A 26,975-nucleotide genomic window follows, 5' to 3' on the forward strand; every position below is an offset into this window, starting at 1 on the left:
CTTAGATGTGATGCTCAGGGTGTTCATCACACACAATGGCTGTTCACTGTGCTGTGCGCTGAGCAGTGTGTTGCAGGAGTAGGACACAGCACACAGAAGCTGCAGTGTTGATTTTGCAATGCACAATGTGCATGTAGACAGGCATTCATTGTTATGTTACGTCTACAACTCTTGTAATGCATTTGGAAATGACTTATTTTGGGTGGGAGGTTGTTGGTCAGTCATTTCATCTGATTCCAGGTCAGGCATCATTGTCTGATGCCACTGTACATTTTGGACATGGCAATGTGTTCCTTATTGTTACTGTGTTGGTGTATGGGTATTGCTTGCCATGTCATGTTGTGGTTTGGGAGGGTTTGAGTGACATAACAGTGATGGCCATGGCCTGTTTTGCAGGTGTGTGTGATTCACACCTTGCATGTCAGGGTCATCCGCTTCTCAAAGCAACTAGCTGGGGGTAGATCTCTCTCCGCGGCAGGGCCCTCCCTCTGGAACAGCCTTCCTGCCTCACTGGAACTTGAGGAGAACCATCTCCGGTTCGGGAAGCACCTCAAGACCTTCCTCTTTGCTTCTGCTTTCTCTCTGCCTCTCCGTTGCAAAATTGAACTGCACTGGATCTGCAACTGGGCCACTCTCACCGACCTCGGTCCCTGGCCCAGCCACTCTCCACTTGCACTGCCTCCCTGGCAACTCCTGCACTGCGGTACTGTCTCTCTATCCCTACAGCCCCCCCTTCCCAGCACTTGTCTGCACTTACCTTTGCAGTTGCCACCAGCTGGCGTATGTATTTGTTTTTGAGTCTACTTACCCTGTACTGCACTCCCCCCCTCCCCTTCCCCTTGCACTTTTCCCTTCCCCCTAACCCTGCACAAACTAAATGACACCTGGCCTAGTAGTACCGTTGTCTGTCTTCCCTTGTTCCCCACTCCCTGCCTCATCACACCTTGAAATACTTGTGTATAGGCCATATCATGTCATGTCATATGTGTGCCTTTTGGTCACACAGGATAGCTTGTGTTTAAGTAGCTAGGGATGCAGACAATGTGGCACTTCCATGGCAACTATCTCAGGGTGGTAGGGTTGTGACAGTTGGCTGTCTCTTTGTCATCATCGATTGTCACCTGGTATGTGCCAGGCCTGTGTGCACTCCGCAGGGGTGGGAGTTTAGGTGAAAAATGTGGCCACAAGCTGGGTCCGGGCTTCCTCGCCACGTGCCCTGTCCCCTCCCATGGGCAGCACCTGTGCCTGTGGTTGGGGATGTGGGGGCACCACCATGTCCACCGGGACGCCCTGCCGTGTTGCAACATTGTGCAGGACACATGCTGCCACAATGATCCTGCACACTACTGGTGGTGCATAGAGTAGCTGCCCGCCAGAGCGGTCAAGGGAGCGGAAATGTGACTTGAGCACTCCGAATGTGCGCTCCACTATGGCCCTGGTTGCAATATGGGCGGCGTTGTATCTTACCTGGGGTGGTGTGGTGGGGTTCCGGATTGGCGTCATCATGTGGTTGCTCAGAGGGTAGGCACTGTCCCCTGGGGAGGTGTAAATGGTTGTGATTATTGGGGTTTATTTGTGTGTGTGTGACATGCATGCATGTGCAAGGGCATTTGTACTCACCTAGGAGCCATGTGTCGCCATGCTGCCCAGCTTCCAGGGCCCGGCTCAGGGCGGACATTCTGTATATGAAACTGTCATGGGTGGAGCCAGGGTAGTTTGCATAGACAGAGGTGATGATTCCCTTTGCATCGCATACCACCTGTACATTGATGGAATGCCAGTGCTTGCGGTTTCGGTAGATGTGCTCAGTGGCCCTAGGTGGACGTAGGGCCACATGGGTGCAAACTATGGCACCGAGCACTTTGGGGAAGTGTGCCACCCTGAAAAAATCCAGGACAACGACCTGCCTTTCTGCGGGTGTTCTGGGCATGTATATGTGCCTGCGGACTGAGGGGCGCGCTGTCATGATTGCCAGAACCTGGTGTAGGCAGCGTGACTGTGTGGCCTGTGAGACCCCCCCCACTATGGCAGTAGTCCGCTGAAATGACCAAGTGGCCAAAAAATGCAGGACATTGAGCAGCTTCTCCAAGGGGCTCAATGCTTGGGAGCAAAGCGTGGGGGATGTAAGGTCATCTTCCCACTCCCTGACCAGGTCTAGGATGATGTGGGGTGGAAACCTATACCTGCCATAGACCTGGTCGTCGGGCATCCCAAAAATGCGTGCCCTGGCTATTCTCCTCCTGCGGTGTCCCACGATCAGTGCTGCGACAAATGGGGCATTCATCGTAGCTGTATATACGTGTTTGTTGTTTGCGCGCACTTTTATACTGTGCGCGGGGACGCTTCCGCCTGCCTTCGTGTGGCGGACGCGTTGACGCCTGTGTGCGTCTTTTGCCGTGCGCGGGTTTCCCGTATTTGAATCCATGAAAACGGGTTGTTCGCGTGCGTGTGGGCGTTCCGTGTAGTTCCCTGCAGTACTTCCCCAGTTACGCCTTCTTTTTCACGCGTTATTCCCCATTCCGCGTGTTACGCCCACTGTTCCGCCCACTGTGGTTGTGTGCGCCGCGCTATGTGCGCTTTTGCTGTGCGCGTAGCGCACGCCGTGTATGCCTGCGTGTGCCATGGCTGGATTGGGCGCACGGACAGCGGGAAACACGCGCAGCGTCTTCCTTCAATCACGCGCGTGCGCTGCGTTTCTCGCGCTTGCGCAACCTTGCGCCTGCTTGCGCATAGATTTTCGGCGCACGTTTGTTACATGAATCGGCCCCTCAATCGTCATGCTGCTGCTTCGTGAAAGAAACTCAGTAACATACATTACATACATGGATTAATATTCAAGGGAAATTATTTTGATAACAAGACCATTGTTACCTTGTTAAGTAACTTAAATAATGATTGAATCATCTGTTTGCAAAACACGACATAAGACATTAGGTAGGCATTGAAAAATTAAGTGTCAGGTAAAAATACAGGTGAAATATTCCTCCTCACATCACAGTGCTGATCTAGACACATGACATAACATAGAAAGGAAAAAAACAGAACGTCGACTCGAGGAGCTTGCGTTTCAGCACAGACTGGTCCCAACTCACGTATGAATTTGGCCAAGCCTCTTCAGGACGAATGTGTCAATTGAAGGCAGCATCAGTGCCTGAGCTTTATTATAGCCACCAAGACTTTAATCGACATATCTGTAGATTAATACAGAATCGTGTTTCAGTTTTTCTTTTATGTCCCAGTTTGAGAAACCTGAAGGTGTCTCACCCACTAGTCCCCGGGGATCTGTCATCCAGGTGGCCAGGACACGGACATCGCTATTAATAATAATAATAATTTAGCATTTATATAGTGCTACGAACCCTCAGGTATCTGAGCGCTGCTTATTAGTAGCCACGGTGTGTGGTGTTCATTTATCGACCTCCGAACGATGAAAGGCTGAGTCTGGCCCTGCCTGGAATCGAACATGCATCAGCAGGTTCTGCATAGATGTCAAAGCGAGCGCTCTACTTGTTGTGCTATCGGACCGGCTTTCCCGCCGTGCTATTGGATCCAGTTGCTGGGGGTGGACCAGGGTAGGTGGATCTCCTGGATGAGGGGTCTTTGGGGACAGGAAATGGGGCACTGAAGGGTGAGACGCGGTATCCCCTTTCCTGTGACACCTTTTCCCCATCCTGGAAGCTCAATCCACCACCCCCTTTCCAGATCATGAACACTTTCTCACTGACAGTTCATCATTAGCGACAATGGACTAACACAAGAGCCGTATATCTGACATGTCCGGACACCCTGGTCATTACTAATTATTACTATTATTATACACACCTGACTCCATCACACTTACCCACACGGATAAAAGGCGGAGCACGAAATGCACACTCTGAGCGAGGAAAAGCACATGAGGAAGCAGCAGTTCCAAGGTGGCAATTTAACACTGGGAGAAAGGCAGCTAGACCGGAGAGGGTTTTATGTAGGGAAGTACCCTTGACCTCTAGAAACTTACTTTTACGAGCCTTGGAAAGTGAGAAGCCTAAGACCGGGAACTGAAGCGGAACAAGCCTATGCTGTGCATCAAAGGTATCCGGGGTGTTTCTGTGTCGATAAGCCAGGCCAGGAGGAGCGATTGCCGTTGTGGTACTGTCCGTGGCTCATGCAAGAAAGCCACACAAGTAGAATCCGCACAGCCAGTGAGTCAGAGAAACTGATACGAAATCAGCTTATGGTTGAACCAAGGTTGCAAGGGGTGACATTGTATGAAGAAATCCACAAAGGACAGTGTTTGAAGCACATGTGATGAGAGGCGCAAACAAGTGGAGTGAAAGTACTTGAGAAAAGCCAAATTAGATACTGTGTACAGAGCGGTCCGGCGCCATGTGGAGGCTCATTTGAAGGTCTCTGTTAGGTATTAACTGAATGGCAACCGCATTTTAAAGAAGGAACTTTGTATCAAAGTGGTCCTGTGATGGGTCAAGCTAAACCCGTGCACATTCGAAAGTCTTCAATAAGTATAAAGTGAACAGCAATTGGTCCAAGCCCAGCTGAGCGAGACTAATAGAATGTGAAGGAATAAAGGGATCTTAGCCCGGCTGAGGGGGATCCGGGGTGAACCGCGAGTCACCTGAGAAGGAATAATTTTGGAATTGTAAAATAAAGGGGATCTGAGCCTGGCTGAGGTGGATCCAAGGAGAGACGCCAAATTCATACATTGATAAGAGAAATGGAACTTTCTGTTTTGTTTTATACATCAGACCTTCCGAATCAAGAGACTTTGAGAGAAAAGAGACTTGAGCTCAGAAGGCCCCGATACTGGAATTGGAACTGTATCCTTGTGTCAAGGAAGTCAGAGGGTGTGCTTTGCTCGAGTAAACCGCATTGCCCTGTGCTGAAAACGTAGAGAAGGGAGGCCAATATCCCGAACATCCTGACTTAACATTTTGCGAACACTTCTTTCTTTTTCATGAACATTACCCCACACTATTTGTAAAGTAGCAGGATTGGTCAGTAGGTTTTTTAGTAGAGGTCCTTTTCTTTTGACAAGACTCCACTACGACTGCATTATTATTATTTGATAGTCATAGCTTGCCCCCATCCGTAGATTTAGGTTTAAATAGGCATTTTTCAACCCATTGTAAAGATTCAATAAACACCCATGAACTGTGGTCACTTGTGACTGTCTTGCTTCGATGCCATGCCTTCCTGACAACAATGTGACAGGTCTTTATCATTCCAACCAACCAAGCAATCCATGTGAACAGAAATTCTAAATATCTTATCAGGTGGCTTCTTAAAATGCTGGATATATTAGTTGTATGTGGCCTCAACAGAGTTTCACAGTATTTTCCCATAATGGGACTGTTGGTTTAAAACAATACTGCTGTATGGGTGACTTCCCTGAAAGTGGAAACCAAATCTAACTTAAATGTGTGGTCCATGTTGCCAGAACAACAGCAAGTGTAAAATTGCCAAACACAAAACATGCACTGTGCGGACACGGTTAACAAGGTCAATGGGGAATACTTACTCAAGACGAATCATACGGATGAATCTATTAGCTCAACTCTCTTATTTTCTTCACTAGAACAATGGAAAAGCATGATCTGATTAAGTTTGAATAGGCATGTGCATATGCATGCAATGCAGTGTTATAGGTAATTGTAAAGATAAGGACATGTAGGATGTTACCGAGAGTAGATGGCGAGCACCGCACTGGACACACTTTTAGCATGTGATAAAAACGGTTGCGAAAGGCCGAGCTGCACACCACAGTCATATATCGACCTGTTGAATGATGCCGCCTCCCTTAATGGCAGAACTGCTGCAGGTTGTTGACGACTGAGGCGTTTGCGAGCAGCCATATTGAAGTAAAGTGAGTATACTGAGTAAACAGTGTAAAGATCTCCCTAAAGCACTGATTACTTGTCACGTTGGTGGAATTGCCCTGTATCCTTTAAACTCAAATAAATACAATTGCATTGGTTAATGGAGGCCACTACCAAACAACATTGTTGGACCTAATACAAGGTCATTCAAATGTATGGACAGTCATGCTGGATGGCGTTAGATGTAGAGTACAGAGAAATCCCTGTTGCATGTTTGCACATCTATCAAACGCTCCATCGTATATGTGATATTCCTAAAAAGGTTCACGAGTGTAATGTCAGGAGACAATGAATACATAGTGCCAGTGTTGCTTAATCAGACACGGCCTTCAATCCACCATTGCATTACATGCATATTATAGGTATCCTGGGTGAGGATAAGGCAAAATGGGTTATCACTATGTCAAGTATGTATTATCAGAGATAGTTGATGTGTTGACCTGGTGCAAGCATACCTTCAAGTGTTTGTCTTGGAAGTAGAAGGGCCCAAATAAGTTATTAATTCAGCCCTACTTTGTGCATGTTTAATCTGTGAATACAATGTTGCTCTAATTTATATTCTATTAAGGGTCCAAAAATTACTCATGTCTGATCGAAGAGTTTCAATAATGAACCATTCAGGATCATTCTCAGTATAAATAGACTCTATAAAGTTTTTCACCAATGGAGCTTGCATTTGTGCAATCATGATCCTCTGTCTTTGTTCAGAGATGCGTATGCCAGTGCACCGTGTGGTCATTCCTATGTACCAACTATTGCATGGACATATTATTGCATAAATGGGGTTCGTGGTTTGACATGTAGTGAATTGGTTAAACGTCCATTTAAATTGGTTGTGTTTAAATTAATTTGTATATTTAGTTAATGGACATGCTGAGCAGTAGTGGCCACATGAGAAGTGTCCCTTGGGGATAGTGGTGTTGTGTCCCAACCAGCTTATGATGTTCATGGTCGGGGTGGCTTGTTTTGAGTGCTGCTCTAACCAATTTTTCTTTTAAATTGCAACCTCGTTTTAATGAAAACAAAAGGTGCGACTATGTATCAGTCACTCTCGGACAGAAGAACAAACCATCCCATGAAAGTGATGTAATAACAGTGGTATTCAGTTACTCGCCATTGCTCAATAAGATCAGCAAAGAAATCCAGAAGCTTTGGCCTATCCTCAAAACAAGAAAAACTCTTTACCAGTATCATTTTTTGCCCTTAAAAGGAGACAGAACATTAGAGACAAATTGGTTAAGTCCATGCCTCATACAGACCAAACTGCCGAACTGACCTAGCCCACCCTATGGAACACGGGTCCTCCAACGGGTCACTCACCATGTGGCCGGTGCACAGTATGTGCCCAAACCACGAGAAGCATACAAATAGACATTGGATGGAAGACTCTGTGGTTACAAAATAATTTCACCAATTGTAACACCAGAGGTGTAGTGTACATGATTACTTGTCTGTGTCAGTTAAAATACATAGGGATGACCACACGGCAAGTAAGTAAACGCATGATCGAGAATAGGTCGTGCATTAGGACAGCTAAACTGTCGGCACCCCTTGTCCCACATTTCCTAGCCGAAGGCCACTCTGCAGATGATTTAAAATGGATGATCATCGAAAAAATCAAACCTCCTAAGTGAGGTGGCAACTATCATGACATCCTTCTAAGGAGGGAACAGATGTGCATTTTTCGCCTGAATACATGCAATCAGGGCCTTAATGAAGCCATTCAGTGGCATTCAGTGGCCATTCAGTGGCAGGAACTAGCTGTGATGCCCCGTTAACAGATGGCTCCACAGAGTTGACACAAGGCTTATTGTTCCATCCCTTGTTCATTTAGTATTAGAACATGCAGTAGTTGTTCCTACGTGTTCATGCCAGTCATCTTTGTCTATATTGCGTGAGCACTATGAGCTACATGGCCGCGTACCACTAGCACAACAGGCCAGGGCATGTTTCAGGCAATTTGGTGTACCATCACTCTCTTTTGCACCTGCACTATGGATTTAACAACTCGCATATATGGAGCATGTAACCTAATGGAAGAACAATATAAATTATTGCACATCTATAAAGTCCATCTTTTGTTGTTGTTACATCATGCACACTGAAACATCAACAGCTCCTGCATATGGATCATGTAGTCGAATGCAATAAGAATGAGAACTACGGAACTTGTGCATACTAAATGTAATTATATTTATTTATATTCAGTCCATACTGAAGCGTTGCTAGATATTCTGCATTATGTACGCCAATAAACCATTTGACCTGGCTCAACTTGAAACCTCCTACCCATTCTAAAATGGCCACTGTGTACCACCAAGGCCCCGGTTATGTGACACATAGACCACGCCCCTCGTGACGAACGCTGAACTTACTTTATTCCGTGCCCGAACGAGAAACGCTGGTTCCTAGCAGACTGAGCGTACAGCGACTGATGCACACAAGCGGCTCAGTAAGGTAAGCGCTCACGAATTCGGAGCGATAGATTACATTCACAAGAATTACTTCCTCGCGTTCCACTAACAACGCCGTTCCCGTTCGAGACATCTCCTTGCTCGCAAGCACTTTCAATCCTGGGACCATCAAATGCCACTAATAGGCACATCCATTTCCTGGTGAACTCCACAGATCCAGGAATTCCAGGACGATTCTCTTTAGTGTATTTGGTACACCACAGTCTCCAACATGATGTCATGAGGGACCCTTAAGTACAGCCACACCGTCACACTCACATTGGACGGTAATACACACGGACAGATCTACTCTTCTCCTCCATCCTGAAGAAGGCCACCACAGTAGCATGCCCAAAAACTGCCACTGCTGGCAGAAACACTACAGTGTCGATGATTTGTGACACAACTGTTTGACCCTCCATTTATGTTTTATGTATATTGTTGTGTTTACTGTTTTTTTTTTTTTAAACCATGGACCAATAGTAACCCTGGGTAGCACTCACTTGTATTTAGTTTGATTTGTCTAGTTGTTGTATCAACATGTGCACCAATATGGGAACTCTACTTCAATAATCAAGAAGTGGGTACCCAGTTGTACCCCCCATTTGTTACTAAACCAGTCCGTTCCACTGTCATGCTTGTACAAAAATGCAGACATTCAACAGTTTGCCGAAAAAAGAATTTTGCAATGTAATAAATTTATCCGAAAATTCTTACACCTTTGTCTTGATCTCACATCCTGATTTTTTTTACATTAATATCATTTACCCTCCTGGGTATTTGAGGACTCCGCCAGGCGCCCTTTATATATATTCTACCACGCGCTCCTGACAGCCAGCGCTCTCGCTCTTTACTTTGTTTAGAGCTACAAGACATCCGTCTACTAAACCAGAGGCTAGCACGTCTAAGAACCACGCTGTTCTTTGCTCCACATAGACCACCAATTAATATCAGGTGGGTTGATACACACTGTTTCTATGCTTATACAATCAGAACTATTTGCATAAAGGCATTAGTTATACAGCCAGAACTAGATACAGGTTGATATGATACAACTAAGCTCATATATGTTTTAGTTGAGCTCCACTTACCACCCCCCACCCCGTCCATCAGAGAATGGGCACAGCCACCTAACAATGTGGCAAGTACCAGTTCCTTCTGAGATAGGGCAGAGAGTAACACACGAGTATTGAAACAATGTGGCTGATATCCTGCCATAATGCATATAGTATGAAGCCAATGGGGTACTCAGACCCAGCTTTTTTCTATCTTTGTCTCCCTACAGGAGAAGGAGGCGCTCGCCTACACTGTACAACACAGTGTCATGCTGGAATGCGAATTACCACAACATAAGCAACAGTCCTGAAGAAGATGGTTTAATTTTGTATGCCATCAAAACTGGTCCACCAATGCCTCATGAGGGTCTCGTGACCATTGTGATATCCCAGATAACAAGGAGGGATACGCTATACAATAATCATAACTGCACTCATGTGCAGTGAGCCTTTTATGAGGTCCAAAGCATACGGGCACTTATTTGTAACATGTTTTTCGAGCACAACCAATTGTGTTTGTTATATTTGACACCTGTGGGTAAATAAATTAACTCATATAAAAAATCCGAGGGTTACAAATATATATTGTTTCCATCAGTCAGTTAGCTATTACTACCCCACCTGTCTGGCACTGGCCGGCAGTATTTCACAGTACAAATTAACCAATCAACTTGTTTGATCTGTACATTAATAGGAGATCACCACGATAGCATTTGTGAATAGAACAATTTTATTTTCTCATAAAAAGCCTGTTTAGGTCGTTATATATGCGTTGCCATGTTTAACCCCTATATGTTATGGGTGTATCATATTACACATTCATATAATAATAATTTGTAGTTGAGTTTGGTGCACAGACAAAAGATTTTTTTGCAGTGAGTGACTAAGAATGTGGTTCTTGTAACCAAAACATCTATCTAGTCGACACTTTGCAGTGTTTCTGGCAAGAACTGATGAAGTGGATGTTCTTGTGCCGTCTTCAGGACTGTGAAGTGGACTGGAAAATGCCTAAAACAGGATAGTAGATAGTGTAAATAAAATCAGTGTGGTAGGAGTCTCTCTATAGGTATGTTTATTACCTAAGTAGTGTACTGGAAAATATCCTACCTGAGCCCATTATTGTAGTGCCAGACCGCAACAACAAGGATACCACGCATGCGAACACGCCAGTGGACAACACAACCACAACATCAAACTTGGTGATCCCAATTTTCAATTTGAGCGAGATACCCTGACACCAGAATATAATGAAGTTTTATGCAAAGGACTTATTTTGTTCCGATAAATAAAGTAGACATTTTTGACACCGAGGTTGAAATCAGGAAATTCTTCAGATTGATATGCCTCCAATATTTTTCCTGCAACTCCACAGGAGAAAAAACCATTGACCACACCACTACGGGATTAAAACCCATACCCACATTTACCCCTATAACATCCATGGTATGCCCAGAAATACTTACCTTCGAAAACAAAATCCTAAGAGAAATGGAAACCATCTTTAAAACTAAGAACAACTACAGAGACAATCTCTCCAAGACAGAAAGGAAGGCCTTTCGAAGAAGAAGTTTTAAAACAATTACACGACAACCGATTTTACAAGAAACTAGACCACAACCCTACCATACGCATCTCAGAAGAAATCAAAAGCTTGATGTTATATGCAACCACACAATGATGGATAGATGAGGACGAGAAATCTTTCCTAATCAAAGAACATCCAGTCACACCAGCATTTTACTGCATCCCAAAAATCCACAAAAATATGACTAAACCACCAGGAAGACCAATAGTCTCTGCCATAGGCTCACTACTGGAGCCTCTGTCCATATACACTGATGTCTTCTTATGCCCATGTGTCCGGAAAATGAAATCTTTCATTCAGGACACAACAGCCATGATACACCATCTCAACAACTGAGAGACATCAAAACAAGACATACTCGTCACCTTTGATGTCGAGGCACTCTACACGAGTATTCCACAAAATGAATGCATCAATATACTCCGTGAATATTTGGATAAGAGATCAGATCTGTCAATACCCACCTCTTTTATCCAAGAGTGTATCCGTTTGGCATTAACAGAAAACTACTTCATATATCAGGGACAATTCTATCAACAAGTGAGAGGCACAAGTATGGGATCCACATTTGCACCAGACATCGCCAATCTCTATATGGCCAATCTAGAAAACAAGTTTATTGACAATGACGACAACAGATACAGAAATCAACTTGTCAGATGGGTGCGATACATCGATATTTTCACAATCTGAAGAGGGGCAATCACACAACTCCAAGAATTTCATACATGGCTTAACAGCGTAGACCGTGTATGAATTTTACCATACATCATGACGCTATCAAAATAGCATTCCTGGACCTAAACATCTTAAGGGCAGAAGATGGAAAAATGTCTACAACCTTATATCGTAAACCGACAGATAAAACCCCTTACTCAATTTCACAAGTTTTCATCCACAAGCTTTGAAGGAAAACCTGCCGTTTGGCCAATTTCTGAGGATTAGGAGAAACTGTACTACATTACCAGAATACGACCACCATGGCAAGGATCTGGAAAATCGGCTAAAAGCACGAGGCTATCCTCCACCGATCATTAGGAAGGCTCGAAAAACAGCAAGGAACACTAACATAACTGACTGTCTGACTAAACGACAAAGAGAAGAACACAAAGAAAAAATGACGTGTCACAACATTTACACCAGTCAGCAACGCCCTCAGAAAAAACATTCTGAACAATTGGAGCCTACTACAAACAGACACATTTATACCAGAGAAACCAAGATTTGCATGTAAAAGAATCAAAAACCAAAGAGACCACCTGGTGCACACATACCCCATTGATAAACCAAAAAGACCAGACCAAACTGTTCTATGGCACCTTCCTCCGGCAGTGGGACATTACAGATGCGGGAAATGTTCGGTGTGCCACCTCACACTAGACCAGAAGGAAGTCTCAATGAATGGCACAATTTGGAAGTACAAAACATTCTCCAATTGTCTAACCAAATGGAGCATTTACATGATCAAATGCCTATGCAACCTATTATACATAGGAAAAAGCAAGAGCGAAATTAGACAAAGAATCTGTGAGCACAGATCGTATCTCAAGAACTCCATTGAAGACAAACCCATGGTGGCACATGTTGTCAAAGAAAAACACAAGCATACTGAACTACGTTGGTGTATCATCCAAACCATTAACGCAAAAGCCAGAGGAGGAGACCGAGACCTAGAACTAAGGAAACTGGAACAAAAATGGATACACCGTCTGGATACGGTTAAGAATGGCTTAAATGTTTCATAGAATGGAACCTTTTCTTCTAAAACACCTAGTTCTCAACTCTATGGGTCCCATTCTCAGGCGCCATACACACAACACCTTCACCACCACAAAAGTAAGCAGCCCCTACCAGTCCCTGCAGAATCCATGCAGCACATATATCTGAACCTTCAAACACAAGTGATAACCTATCACTGTATGTTACAATAACAGGCTGCGTTTTTCCTTGAAATATGTTAATATGCATATAAAGCTAGAGCGGCTGTCAGTACAAAATCACTGATTGAAATGATAGAGGGACTATGTATAGGGCGTCACGGAAGAAAAGTTTAATGAACACACCTAGCAAAAGTGTCTTAAACTCTCTGAAAATCACAGATTGTAAACTCTCCGGACAATGAGGGGCAGAAATAATGTACGTGTGTTTGTAATAGATATTTGTCCTCGTTTGTAAATTGGGATCAGTAAACAAAAATTCCGACCTGATTGAAACCTATATATGATGTGTACACGGCAAGCACAGATTACACGCCATGACAACACGTTCTCATGTTTTTCCATAGCAGGTGCCCAGACACTTACATCACCGGCGAGATAATATTACAGGCATATATCGCTATAAGCAATCCTGCAGTATTATGAGTCACTATGTAGTACTCCTTTTCACTACGTGAAAGCAGTATCTCCCCACTGCGCACGCATTGCCCGTGAGCGCCAAGGCGCTTAGCAACCAGCATCACACTCTCAATATAGTAAAGCACATACGCGCCAGTAGGAACACAGCCACGGATACAGCTCGGAGACGTTAGCAGGTAAGACCACCGAACGATCTATGGCTTTGCCATTCTTAGAAATGACCTTGTCCACCATCAGTCACTGCCCGCTTCCACAGGGCACGACTTTAAGCATTAACAAAACTCTGGGACCCAAACAGGTGATCATTAAATCACGGACCGGCATAGCCCCTTAAAGGCTGGCCATTCCTGGTATCCACAATGCGTAGCGAGCTGTAGAGCCGCTCTTCTGTAATACGATTGTAACATCCAGCACAAATATCAGCCTGTTGGTGGAGCCCACGTGGATATTATGATCCGGGTTTCCACTACCACAGGCCAAGATTGTTTACAGAGACTTAAACGTGACAATCTGATCATGTACTGGAACAGTCCCATATGAACCTACCCGCATATGCTAATTACAGAGCACGGTGAGTATATTTGCCCGCATTATTGTTAAAACACAGTCACGCTGTCAGCATTGTTGCACACCAGTGGGCACCGCTGTCATGATGCCTACCCCCGGGGATCCAGATCAAGTCCAGCAGCCCCGGAAGCAGGCATCAAGTTATTCCAAGCAAGCCCAACAACCCCTGCTAGGGGCCATTTGGGTGCAGTCCTAGCATCTATAGTGCCAGGCTCATATGGAGAGTCAGTCCTGGCGCCATAGGCGCCAGGCTCATAGATTAAAACTTACCTGATGCAGACCATGCTGCAAACTTACTTAATGCAGACCATGCTGCAAGAGCTCCAAGCCAAAAGAGGCTTGAAAGGGACTACTTTACCTTGGGACTATTTTTTACTCGGGTAGGGTCGGGGAGGAATACTTACCTGGGACTACTTTGGGGGCTATTTAAACCACGCCCGAAGAGCAGCACACGCTTCGCGTTATTCTGCATCCAGCAGCGTAACGCTCACCGTGCCTGCAAGTCTGCATCCAGTCTTCTGCCACGCCCGCCTTGAGTCTAGAGCTCCTAGAAAAAGGGAGAAAGAAGGAGAAAAGGTTAGAACAAGAGCAATACCTTTGATCCTTACCTGAATTCCTGATCCACCGCGCCTTCGAGCTGGAAGAAAGAAGTTATTTTATGCGCTTCGCCTCGCCTGCTGCAGCGCCGCGCTGAACTCACCGGCCTTCGCAGCATCTTCACTATCCACCGCATCCTTCAGCATGTTCCCGTCGCACTCCGGCACCTAAGGGAAACACAAGAACAGCAAGGTGAGCCAAGGGAATAAACAGAGGCAATATTAGTTACCCCCATAGACTTAACTGATTTTACCATCGGGGGTACTATTCCTCTTCACGGGTCGGCGCAGCCTCCACCGCATCCTCGCCGTACCCCAGCCCCTAAAGGGAACAAAAGGACAGCAAGGTGAAACAAAGGGACAAACAAGGGGAAACCTCCTCACCACAATAGACTTACCTAATTTTACTGCCGGAGGCATTATTCCCCGAGACTTCATACTTTCTCTCAGCACATGAATAAGGGAGAAAGCAACAGGTTACATACTGACATTATTTTATCGAACTGTGTTGGATAATACAAATCCTTACCTGAATATTACCGGTTGCCACGAGGAACTCTTCACTAGGGTCAAGCTGCAACCTGCAAGGAATCGGTCAAGAGTGAAAGTCAGACATTTGAACTCTTACGAACTACATACTTACGGCGTCTTGCCGGAAATCTCAGAGTCAATATTGTTCTGGAACTCACCAATTCCTTCGAACCAGTGAAGCAACAGGTTATCTACGCGCCCCTGCGTTCAATGCAGGATGGAGAGCTCCTCTTTCCAAATCATCAGGTGAGACTAAAAGAGGGGACATCAACAGTGATCAGTGGGGAGAACAGCGGGGGTGGGAGGTTTACGCTCAACTCCACGGGTGGTTAATTCCCTTTCTCCATTTGCAGAAGAATACTCCTACAGGCCAAGCAAACGAAGCTAGGTGGACCAGTCCAGTCCGTCATCTCGGCACTATGAGTCACATTGGTGGAGACCGCCGCTGTCCAGTTCAGATCGACGCCCCTGTGGGAGCCAGGTGAGCGTAATAACCGCAAGGATATTAGAATCCCTGTTTCCATCTTTTCAGCTGCACAAGCTAGAAATCCAAAGAATATAACCTAGAAGCTGAGGAGCAAGCAAACTATGGCGCACAGAAGGCACCGTGTGAGAAGAATAACGCATCTCTTCTCTGAACCTGTGGCACTACAATAATGGGCTCAGGTAGGATATTTTCCAGTACACTAGATAGGTAATAAACATACCTATAGAGAGACACCTACCACACTGATTTTATTTCCGCTATCCCGTTTTAGATTCACCATCCACGGGATACCACTTCACAGTCCTGAAGACGGCACAAGAAGTTCTTGCCAGAAACACCACAAAGTGTCGACTAGATAGATGTTTTGGTTACCACATTCTTAGTCACTAACTGCAAAAAAAATGTTTGTCTGTGCAACAAACTCAACTACAAATTATTATTATATGAATGTGTAATATGATAAAATTTGTACAAACACCCATAACATATGGGGTTAAACATGGCAATGCATGTATAATGGCCTAAACAGGCCTTTTATGAGAAAATAAAATTGTTCTATTCACAAATGCTATTTTGGTGATCTCCTATTAATTGTAACGCTCACCTGGTATCCACGGGGACGTCACTCAGCCTGTTCTTACCTCTTACGACCTCGAACCCTTCCCTGGAGGCTATTTGACTGGAGACTGGGCCTGAAACACAGGATTAGAGTTTAACTCCCTATTGTCTCTGTGTGCTTGAACCCCTTCTTCCCCGGGGTCCAACCCTTTCCTTTGATCCACAGCTCACCTTGTTTTTTTGGATAGTGTGCTCTCCGTCCTGCTTTCAGTGCAGGGGCGCGTTGATTGATGCAGGCTCGTTGATGCCTAGTTACTTCACTGGCAAGAGTCCGACAGGTAAGTATAATGAGTCTTTTGAACAGTTCTCTAACTTCGTTCCTTTCCTTCCTTAGATGATGGCCAGCGTCCGGGGGTGGCAGCGTACTCTGAGATGCGTAGTGCTGAAGGTGAGTGAGAGCGCGATGCACCCCTTTCGTATTTGCATTGAATTGAGTTCTTTTTCTGTGTCTTTTAGGTGCCGCGACGTTTTCAGCGTGGATGCCGGTTATGAAGAACAAATGCGGTGGGTAAGCGCGGTATGCGGCGCCTCTAGATGTTTACACACTAACCTGGAGTGTCTTTTCCCTCTTGCGGATGGACGAGAAGTTCCGGAGACAGAGTTCCCCCTGAGCGGCTGGGATTCAGGTAAGCGTTTGAAGCTCGTAGAGTATTTAAAAATAAGCGAAGATTTGCAGAATGCGTACTAATGTCTTTTTTCTGTTCTTTTCCCTTGTCCTTAGAACGCGGCGTGCCGGGATGGGAATGACACCGCCGAAGATGCCTGCAGAACAGAAGGAGCGATGAATGATGGGCAGAAGTGCCGCAAGGTAAGGCTCTTCCTAACAGTGTTCTTGTTCTTGCAGGAGCTGAGCGCAGAAGAAAGATGCAGGCCTACTGGAGACCGATCCGAACACGGTGAGTGTCACGCTGCAGGTGCAGAAAACACAAAGCATGTTTCTCAGCCTGGGTGTGGCTTAAATAGTCTCTGAATATCCCAGGTGTCTCTGGGCTGAACCACACCCAAAAGACTAGACCGCACATGCAGTTCTGGGAACCGAAATATGTGAGGGCATCCATCTTGTCCCCATCAATGCACTACAAGTCTAATCCCCAATGTTATCCTATGGGAGTGAGTGATTCTAGTGCCACAAGCGCCAAGTCTGACTCCAAGTGGGTCTTTGGAGGGATGGAGAGGCCCTTGAGGGCCATGTAGGTGATCGTGGCCTGGCTCCAGCCTGACATCTTGGAGGGCTGGGGACATGAGGGGAAGGAATCATGACATTAATGTACGTATCAAACAAGTTGATCGGTTAATTTGTACTGTGAAATACTGCCGGCCAGTGCCAGACAGGTGGGGTAGTCTATGTCCTCTTGTCATATACATTGTATCTTACCCTCATGACATAGACCCCCCAGAGCAAAAAAGAGGGCTGCATACACCCCCTACATATTTCAGAAGTTAGCTATTACTGACAGGAACAAGTACTGCTCTGTCCTCTGGTGCCACGCTCCTCCCCGGCGCATGTTGACAACAGCGGGTTTCAGGAGGTGCCAGCCTGCAAGGGTCGCTTCTCTACGTCCAACCCTCACGCACTCTACCTGCGGTGCCTTATCCCCGACCACGGCTGCGACGGCTGTACCAAATACCCCGCCTTGACCCCGCGTGCCCTGAAGAATCATTTGAACAGGTGGGGATAGCTCCTCGAAAGATCACCTCCAGAGGACCTCAAAGCATACGTGAGGAGGAAGACAAGGCCGAAGGTAGATGCTCTGTTCTCCTCTGCTCCCCGTAAGGATGACTCCTTCCCTGGGAAACGCTTAAGCGGGAGGGACCTCCCAGGACCAAAAACCAGCAAGATGACCGGGCTGCTTCAGCTACTGGCCCGCAGGCCAAGGAGTCGCAAGATCCTACCAGTTCTACCGCTGAGGGGCCACAAGACTCTTACTACCGGGCTCCGACCCAAGGGCCTTTGCCCTAGTACAGGACCCATTTTCGAGGAGGTGCCTGTACACAGCACTACCGGCACCATGTCCCAGGTCTCGACTTGAGGTGCAGGGAAGGTCCCAGCCTTTGCTATTCAGTGTGCAGGTAGAGACTGGACCCAGCTCAGCACTCACCACGCCTCTGGCACGTGGCGCAGAGCATGACAAAATGGCGGCTCACTTGGAGTCTTTCCCGCTCGGAGATCGAGCAGGGGAGCGCGCATCCAGATGGGATTGGATAATGCTTGTTACCTGGTCCATGTCCTATCCCTCCACTTCACATGGAAGGTACACATCCCCCAGTTTGGCAAGCCAGGGACTGGCCAGGACACCGCAGCCTCAGGGCCCAGCCCCTACACCCTCAGTCACCCCTACACCATCAGGCACCCATCCTGCTTTCGAGGATAGGTTCTTCGAGAAGTTCCTCATCCTCATGAGATCACCACAGATGGGTACCATCCTCAGGGTTGTATTCAGGGACATGCTCCCTCTGCTATGGCCCCAAGCTCCCATTGGGGCCCAGGCCTTGGGGCCAGCTCAGCCCCTGGCTCCCACGCCCGCTCCAATTACGGCAGCTCAGCCTCTGGCTCAGCCCCCGGCACTGCCAGTCAGCACGCCACAGCTGCCCGCGCCCAGCACTCCTATTGCACCCCCAGATCTGCAGGACACAGCGGCGGACACGGACAAGGAGGAAGATCCAGAGACACCATTGTCAGCTAAAGCATTCCATGAGAGTCTGGCGGGTCTGGCAGGGTACCACGGCATCCTTCAGCCGCAGGCAGAGCAACCCTCTTTCATCTCAGCTCGACCCTCCCAGGTACAACTTGGGTCCTTCCTTTCATCTATTTCTCTCTCTACCTATGGTGTTCCCCAGGGGTCTAATCTCTCGCCCTGGCTTTTCAACCAATACTTTGCAACTCTTGCCTGCTGCATTGCCTTTTTCTGCTCCAATTTCCAGTGCTACGCTGACGACACTCAACTAATTTTCAGGCTGCCCTCGGCCTCCTCCTCTCATCTCTGATTGCCTAACTGCCATTCAAGTTTGGTGTGCCGCCAATGATCTTTGTCCGAATCCCAGCAAGACTGAGATCCTCGTCATCGGCTCACCTCCACCCTCCTTTACCCTCACTCTCTGGCCTCCCTTTGACGACCTCCTACCCCCATCTGCGATGCTAAGAACATCTGAGTCATTTTTGATTCCTCACTTTCCTTCTCTGCCCATATCTCTGATGTCTCTAAAAAGTCAAACTTCCTACTTCACCTCCTCAAAGGTACTCTGCCTTTCCTCTCCTACCCCCAGAAGCTCACTGTCTCTCAAGCTCTGGTTATCTCTAGGTTGGACTATTTTAAAAGCCTCCTCCTAAATCTATCTGCCTCTACTCTCTGCCCTCTTCAAATAATCCAGAATAGGACTGCGAGACTTGTCCTTGGCATCAAGCCCTGGGATCGTATCTCTCCAGCTCTGAAATCTCTCCATTGGCTCTCAGTTGATTGAAGGATTAAATTCAAAACCCTCTGCAATGTCCACAAGGCTTTCTGGGGCCTGGGTCCAAAATACCTTCAGCTATCCCTCCGCAAATACCTCCCCTCTCAAACTCTTCGCTCCTCTACCTCCAACTGCGTGTGTCAGTTGTTTCTCAAAGAAACAAGTTGGGGGCAGATCTCTGTTTTAGGCTGTGGCCTCTCTCTGGAACAGCCTCCCTGCAGCCTCCCTGCAACTTGAGGAGAACCATCTCTGGTTCCGGAAGCACCCCAAGACCTTCCTCTTTGCTTCTACCTTCGCCCCCACCCTCTCCCCTGCTGATCTGTTCTCTCTGCACCGTGCACCTGGCCTACCATCTGACTTCCGGGCCAGGTACCTGCTCACCCTGCCACTCTTCCACACTGCCTCTGTGGCCACCCCTTGCCCTGGGGTCTGTATCTGTACCCATAGAGCCCCCTTCTTCCTCCTGCACTTATCTTGCATACACTGTCCACTGCCTTAACCCGGTACTTGCTGGCTGCACTACCACCGTTTGTTGCCTCTTATTTATTATGTTTCTTCTTTGCTCTGCACTTACTAACTCTCCCCCCCTCCATGCACTTTCCCCCTCTCTCTCTCCCATGCACTTGCATGCTCTCAATGTCACTGGGCCTAGTAAGATCATTGTACTGTTTCTCCCATTTCCCGTCCCTTGTCTTGTCGCGCTCTGAAACACATGTGTATGAGCGCAATAGAAATACATTTAAAAATATCATTAGCCGAGGCGGGTTTCCTGGCCGAAGTACTTACACTTTGCCATCCCACAAGAACTGGCATCCTGCTCCAGAAGGACGTGGAATCCCTAGTCAAAAAGAGCTGGGTCAAGCCACACTAAACCCAGCCTACCAATAAGCGCCTGGATGCCAAATTCAGGCAGACAGAGGGGGATTCCCACTTACTGTCGGTGCACCCCCAGCCACATTCCTCTGTTAAAGCAGCGGCCTCGCTATATTCCAAACTGCAGTCTTCCTCAGCTGCATCTGCTTCTTCACTCCTGGCAAGGAGGAAAGGCTTTTATAGGTGTTTGGAAAAAATATCTACTCAAATGCCACGCTTTACCTGCGCCAGGCCAACGCTGATGCCATGTTGGAGGCTGTTAATCAAAAGTTGTGGTGGGAGATTGCAGACTTCCTTCTAGAACTTCCTGCCCACAGCCAGGCACGGTTCAAGGCAGGGTTGGCAGAGGCCAAAATTGTGGCCCGGGATATAATGGAATCTACAGTGGCCCACATTGACACCTCAGGCAGAGCCATATGTATTGCCACCGACATGAGGAGGAGGGCCTGGCTCAAGGTGACAACATTCAACCCAGATGTGCAGGAACGCATCATTGACCTGCCATTTGAGGGGGGTGACTTGTTCCACTGGACAACAGGCGAGGAACTAGACAAGAAAAAGAATAGCTCCCAGACAGCTAAATCCTTAGCTATCTTAACAAAATACACACCCAAGACCAACAGCCAGGCTCACCAGTGCTCAGACAAGGGTTGATCCTTTGGAGGCTTTAGGGGCTTCCAGGAGAGCCGGTCAAGGCAACTTGACAGGTCTCCAAGCCAACACAGACGCAAGCAGCACAAGGCGGCTAACAAGAGGTTTTTCCAGTCCCCCTCCTCAGCACTAGCCTCAAAGGCCAAGAAGTTGTGATGGGTCCATCCGGATTCACAAGTCTCTGGTGCGGGGTAGGCTTGCCCTACACGTAAACTCCTCGCGGACAAGGTTTGCAGACCCGTGGATTCACTCAGTAGTGTCCACAGCCTTCCGGCTACCAATTCCTCTGTTTCCTCCTGCCTCCCCTCTGCGCCTGCAGATTGGGACAGTAACTCTATTGGCTGAAATCCGCTCGCTCGTAGAGAGCCAGGCAGTGGAGGAAGTCCCGGCTTCTCAGCGAGGCAGGGGCTTCTATTCCTGGATATTCACCATAAACAAAAAGAACCAGGCTGGCCTGAGAGTTGTGTTGGACCTTCCTTCCTTGAACCTTTCCCCTCCCCTCCAAAAGTTCAAGATGGTTACCCCAGCATTCATTGCAGAGACTTTGTGCAGGGGAGATTGGATGTTTTCCCTGGATCTGAAGGATGCTTACCTGCATGTCCAGATTTGGGAACCTCGATCGGTCCTTCCTGCGGTTCAGGATCATGGGTTTTCACTTTCAATGCAGAGTTCTACCCTTTGGACTCCACTCGGCCCGATGGTCTTTACAAGGCCAATGAATGCAGTGGCAGCTCTACTTAGGGCGCAAGGCCACCACATTTATCCATACGTCGACAATTGGCTACTCAGGGCCTGGTCCCCAGAGGCAGTACATCACACGGCTTCCGGCCTCATGCATACCTTATACAATCTGAGATTTTCTATCAATCTCAAAAAGTCACAGCTGCTGCCACTCAGACTCTGACATTTCTGGGCTCAATATGGGATACAAGGGCTGAGAGGATCTTTCCCTCAACGGACAAGATCGTGCCAATCAAAAGGCCACAAGGCATAATTTCCTCGGCAGAACAGTAACCTCAGCCTGGTGGTACCAACACCTGCTGGGAATAATGGCGGCATGTCTCCTCGCTGTGCCGCATACAAGACTCAAGAAGAGGAGGCTGCAGCTTCATTTCTCAGAGCCAGTCATCATACCACAGCATCTCCTCCAGGACCTAGTCTGGTGGGGTACAGACACAAACCTGTTGGTGGGCAGGCTATTCCAGCAGGCTTTACCACAAATCACCATTACCACAGACTCTTCACTAGAGGGATGGGGGGGCTACCCTGGACAGCCACACTGTCCATGGAGTCTGGTCTCATCAGGAGCAGCTGGAGCACATCAAATGGCTCGAGATGACGGCTATCTGGCTTGCTCTCAAGGCCTTTCTCCCCATGATCAGCAGCAAATCGGTCTGCATCCAAACAGACTGCTCCACCTGTATGTATTACATCAACAAGCAGGGCGGTACCAGGTGTCCGCCTCTCTGAAGGCTTTCAATCGACATTTGGGAGTGAGCACTGTCGAACAACATTCAGTAGTCAGCGATCAACCCTCCTCGGCAATGCAACCTGGAGGCAGACAGGCTCAGCAGGCTGGGGATGGACAATTATGAGTGGCAGTTGAACAAAGAAGTCCTCCAAGGGATCTTCAGGAGGTGGGGCCACCCTCAGGTGGACCTCATCGCCACCAGGGCCAACAGGAGATGCCCACAGTTTGCCTCATGGCTGGGGCAGGGCAGGGGCTCGTTGGGCGACGCATTACAGAATCTGTGGAACAACATGAATGCGTACGCTTTTCCCACTACTCCTCTGCTTCACAGTCATTTGCAGGGTCAGGGAATCTCGGAGCCTGCAGCTCATTCTGACCTTGGTTTTTGGCACTCCTCCGGCTGATGGATCAGCCGCCGGTACACCTCCCAGTGGGCCCAGCCCACTTACTCTCCCAGCAGGGAGGCACAGTGGTTCACCTTGCCCTGCAGAAGTTAGCCCTCGCAGCTTGGTTCCAGAACAGGTTGGCCTGAAGCATCTGCACCTGTAGCGAGATGACCTGGCTATCATACAAGGGGCCAGAAACGATTCCACCAGGAGTCAATACAGGAGCAAGTGGGACCAGGTTTTGTCACTGGGCAGAAACAAAGAAGATTGAACTACTAACATGCCCTCTGGACGATGTTCTATCTTTATCAGCGCATCTGTCTCATTTAGGGGTGCAGATAGACACATGCCTTACTTATCTGGCAGCCATAGGGACCAACAAAAACTCAGGTGACGATAACTTTTCATCCTCCAATACGGTGGTTAAGAGACACCTAGCGGGTCTAACCATGTTATATCCGCCTGTCAAACATCCACATCCAGTCTGGGAAATTAATGTGGTGCTCAGCACTCTGGCGCATAAACCGTTTAACCCCATGGCGTCCGCGGACATCAGGCTGTTTACCATTAAGACAGCACTGCTGTTGGGCCTTACATCGGCACTCTGTATCAGCAAAATTCAGGCCGTGGTGGCTTCAGAGCCCTATACAACATTTCATTGTGACAAGGTGGTGCTTAGAACACACCCTCTTTGCTTCCTAATGTTGTTTCCTCCTTTCACCTAAACAAGGAGATAGTACTCACAATGTTCTTTGCAGACCCAAAGGATGTGGCTCAGAAGGTATTGCACTGTCTGGATATCAGGCATGCCCTAAGACTTTATCTGTACATGACTAAGAGCTTCTGTAAATCGGACACCTTGTTCATCATGTTTGGAGGATGAAAACCAGGTCGTCAAGCATCCAAGGCTTCCGTAGCAAGGTGGATGATCATGGCCATCAAGGAGGCGTACGAAGCCAGCAAACTTGCATGCCCATGCCATCAGAGCCAAGGCCATGGCCATAGCTTTCCAAAGACACGTCCCATGGCAGACTATCAGTTAGGCAGCTATGTGGGCTACCTCCACAGCCTTTGCAAACACTACTGCTTGGATGCCAGTGCCAAGTCGGATGCAGCATTTGGTCAGGCAGTTTTGAAGGACTTGTTTTCTTAAGTGGGCAACTCTCTTCCCTGGGGCTGCATTCAGTTGTAATCACACATACAGGATGGAGGAAAAGGGATGGGACATAGGAGTAATGAGAAGTTACTCACATAGTGACTAACGTACTCCTAGTCCATAGTCCCCTTTCCTCCATACGTCCCACCATCCTCCCCTGTAATAAAACCTGTGTCATTAGGCAATCTTAATATTGTTGACGCATCAAAGGGAACTGAGGAGTGGTGCCGGTGGGCGTAGTCAGGGGAGCGCGTGCTCCCAGGGCCGCGCCCCTGCACGCATCTAAATTTAAAGGGGAAAAACATTTTTCTGGTGAAAAAAGTTCTGTTTCCCATCCCTTTTGAGGGACACCCATACAGTATGGAGGAAAGGCGACTAGGAGTACATTAGTCACTACAGTGAGTAACTTATTTCTCGAACTGTATTATGTTCTTTCCTAAAGCCAACTTTCAACTGTGGACCTTCTTCCCCGGGCTTTTGAAAATCATTATTGTTGATGTTTCAGCATTTATACTTAATTAATTCTCCACTGCATTTTTCCCCATAGCATCTAGTAATCTTTGCAACGCCACTGAGGAATGATCCAACAGCACAATATCATCGGCGTATGCCAGCCATCTAACATTCACATCATCTATTTTAGGGCTTGCAAATGCTGCGGGACCAAGATGACCATCTAGATCAGAAAGACAAAGGTTGAAATGAAGGGGTCTAGGTGACAGCCCTGCCTCACCTCTCTCTCCATCTTCACCGGAACTGATAAATGGCTGGTTGCGCTTAATCTGATCCACAGAGAGATATCGTCATGCATGCTGACCAGGATGGTCAGGAGTGACCTCGGAATCTCCCAAGCATCTAACTTTGACCAAAGTTGCTCTCTACTCACTGTATCGAAAGCCCTTGAGAGATTGATCCAGGCACCATAAAGTGTTTTACCCCCCTGCACCCACAATCTCTCTCCCACCACATTCAGAACCAGCCCATTCAGAGAGGTTGATAGACCTCTTCTGAATCTGGTCTGGAATTTTCGCAGGATCTTGTTTTTACTGACCCAATCCTCCAATTCTCTCAGTATCAACCCTGCAAAGATTTTATATTCTACATCAAGCAGGTAGATTGGGCGATAATTCCCAGGAATCGCCCGATCTCCCCCTTGAAGATAGGGATTACCAAGGAAGATTTCCAAGATAGAGGAAATTGCCTCTCCCTGACTACCTCCTCAAAAAGTCTCTTCAACAATTCTGACCAAAGAGGCGCATTTTGCTTCATAATTGCATTGGTCAATCCATTTGGACCCAAGGCCCAGGATGCAGAGGACTTTATGATCAATTCCATTATTGTCCATTTTGATATTTCTAAGGATCACTTCGAGGGCTTCCCCTTATACTGGATTTCATTTAAAGATTTCCTATAAATCTGGGTGAAATTATCATGCCACTCCCTCTCTGCCACCACATTACATTGCATCCCCAATTGTGACTTTTTCGAATGATTAACCAGCTCCCAGAATTTACAGGAGTTTTTCTTACCCAAGGTCTGCAACATGAATTCTCCATCTCTTTGATAGAGCAGGTGTGTTTGGCCTTGTACCCAATTTCTATAGACTTTGTGTATTATTCTTTTCTCCACAATAAACTCTGCAGCTCCCAAGTGCAAAGTTCTGAAGCGTCGAAGTGCTATTTACATAGACTTTTTCCTTAAGCTAGTTTGTTCATGAAACATATGGCGATGCTTTACTGGTTTCCTATTCCCAACTTTCCTTGGCCTGTTCACGGACCAGAGGAAGTCCAAAAAGCTAGCTGGAGAGCAAACATTTATCAGCTCTGACTCATTCATGTGCATAAATCCACCAGAGAGTTTACCATTCAGGACCGTACTCCCTTTATGAATCTAGCTAGCCTATTTCCCCCTTCATTTACTACTACTTGTGGACATTGGTCATTAGGTGCAGAGGTTGCTTCCCACTGAAATTCACATATGAGACTATGATGATCACTATTACCCCTTTCCCCTACTTTGAAAGAGCTGCATATGGACAGAAGCATCGGAGACAGAAAAACATAGTCGAGAATAGATGAGGAAACCGCCCGTCTCCAAGTTTTAACTGGTGACATATCCCCCTTGATCACACCATTCAGCGGGGTTAGATTCCACTCGGCTAGACAAGTTAACCATTGAAGACCCTTCCATGAAGCCTTTTTGGGCCTTTTATCCCATTCAAATCACATGTTGCTATACCTTGGGCATTTAAATCTCCTGCCAGAATAATTTCAAATGGTTCACTTCGTGACTTTATCAACAGGAGAATTTTCAGATACATTTTCCAAGAAAGAAGTCAAGTCACCCAATGCAGCATTCCAGTAGATATTTTAAACACTGCCACACATTTCTCTCCTGCCTTCAAAGGAATTTTTAGCATAATGGCTTGCAAACCCTTCACCCTAAATGGAATCACTTCCATATTTGAAGCATAGGAATTTCAAACCGCTATTGTCAAACGCCTGATGGACGGCCACATATCTTTATAGTGTTAGGTTGGTGAATGCTAGTGAATCCATCTATTTGAAAATTGTCATTCGTCCATGTTTCTTGCAGTAAGATCAAGTCATTTTCACCAAAGATGAGACTCTTCGTGGCGTTTGTTCTAAAAGAGTTCGGACCATGAGTGTTCCAACTTATAAGTCTCCACACCTCCGTAATTAGAGAGAATCTTGAACAGCGCCCAATTTCTCAAAGATCTGGCATGGACCAGACCTTAGTCTTAGTCTCATTCTGATGCTGGGCCCTCTTTGTTTGATTGTTTAGTTTATCAGGATTAGATGTAGATTTAATAGGCCCCCTAGAGGTATTTAACTTCCTATAT

Source organism: Ambystoma mexicanum, chromosome 10 (assembly GCF_040938575.1).
Source record: "Ambystoma mexicanum isolate Mex_15411 chromosome 10, UKY_AmexF1_1, whole genome shotgun sequence".
Lineage (NCBI taxonomy): Eukaryota > Metazoa > Chordata > Amphibia > Caudata > Ambystomatidae > Ambystoma > Ambystoma mexicanum.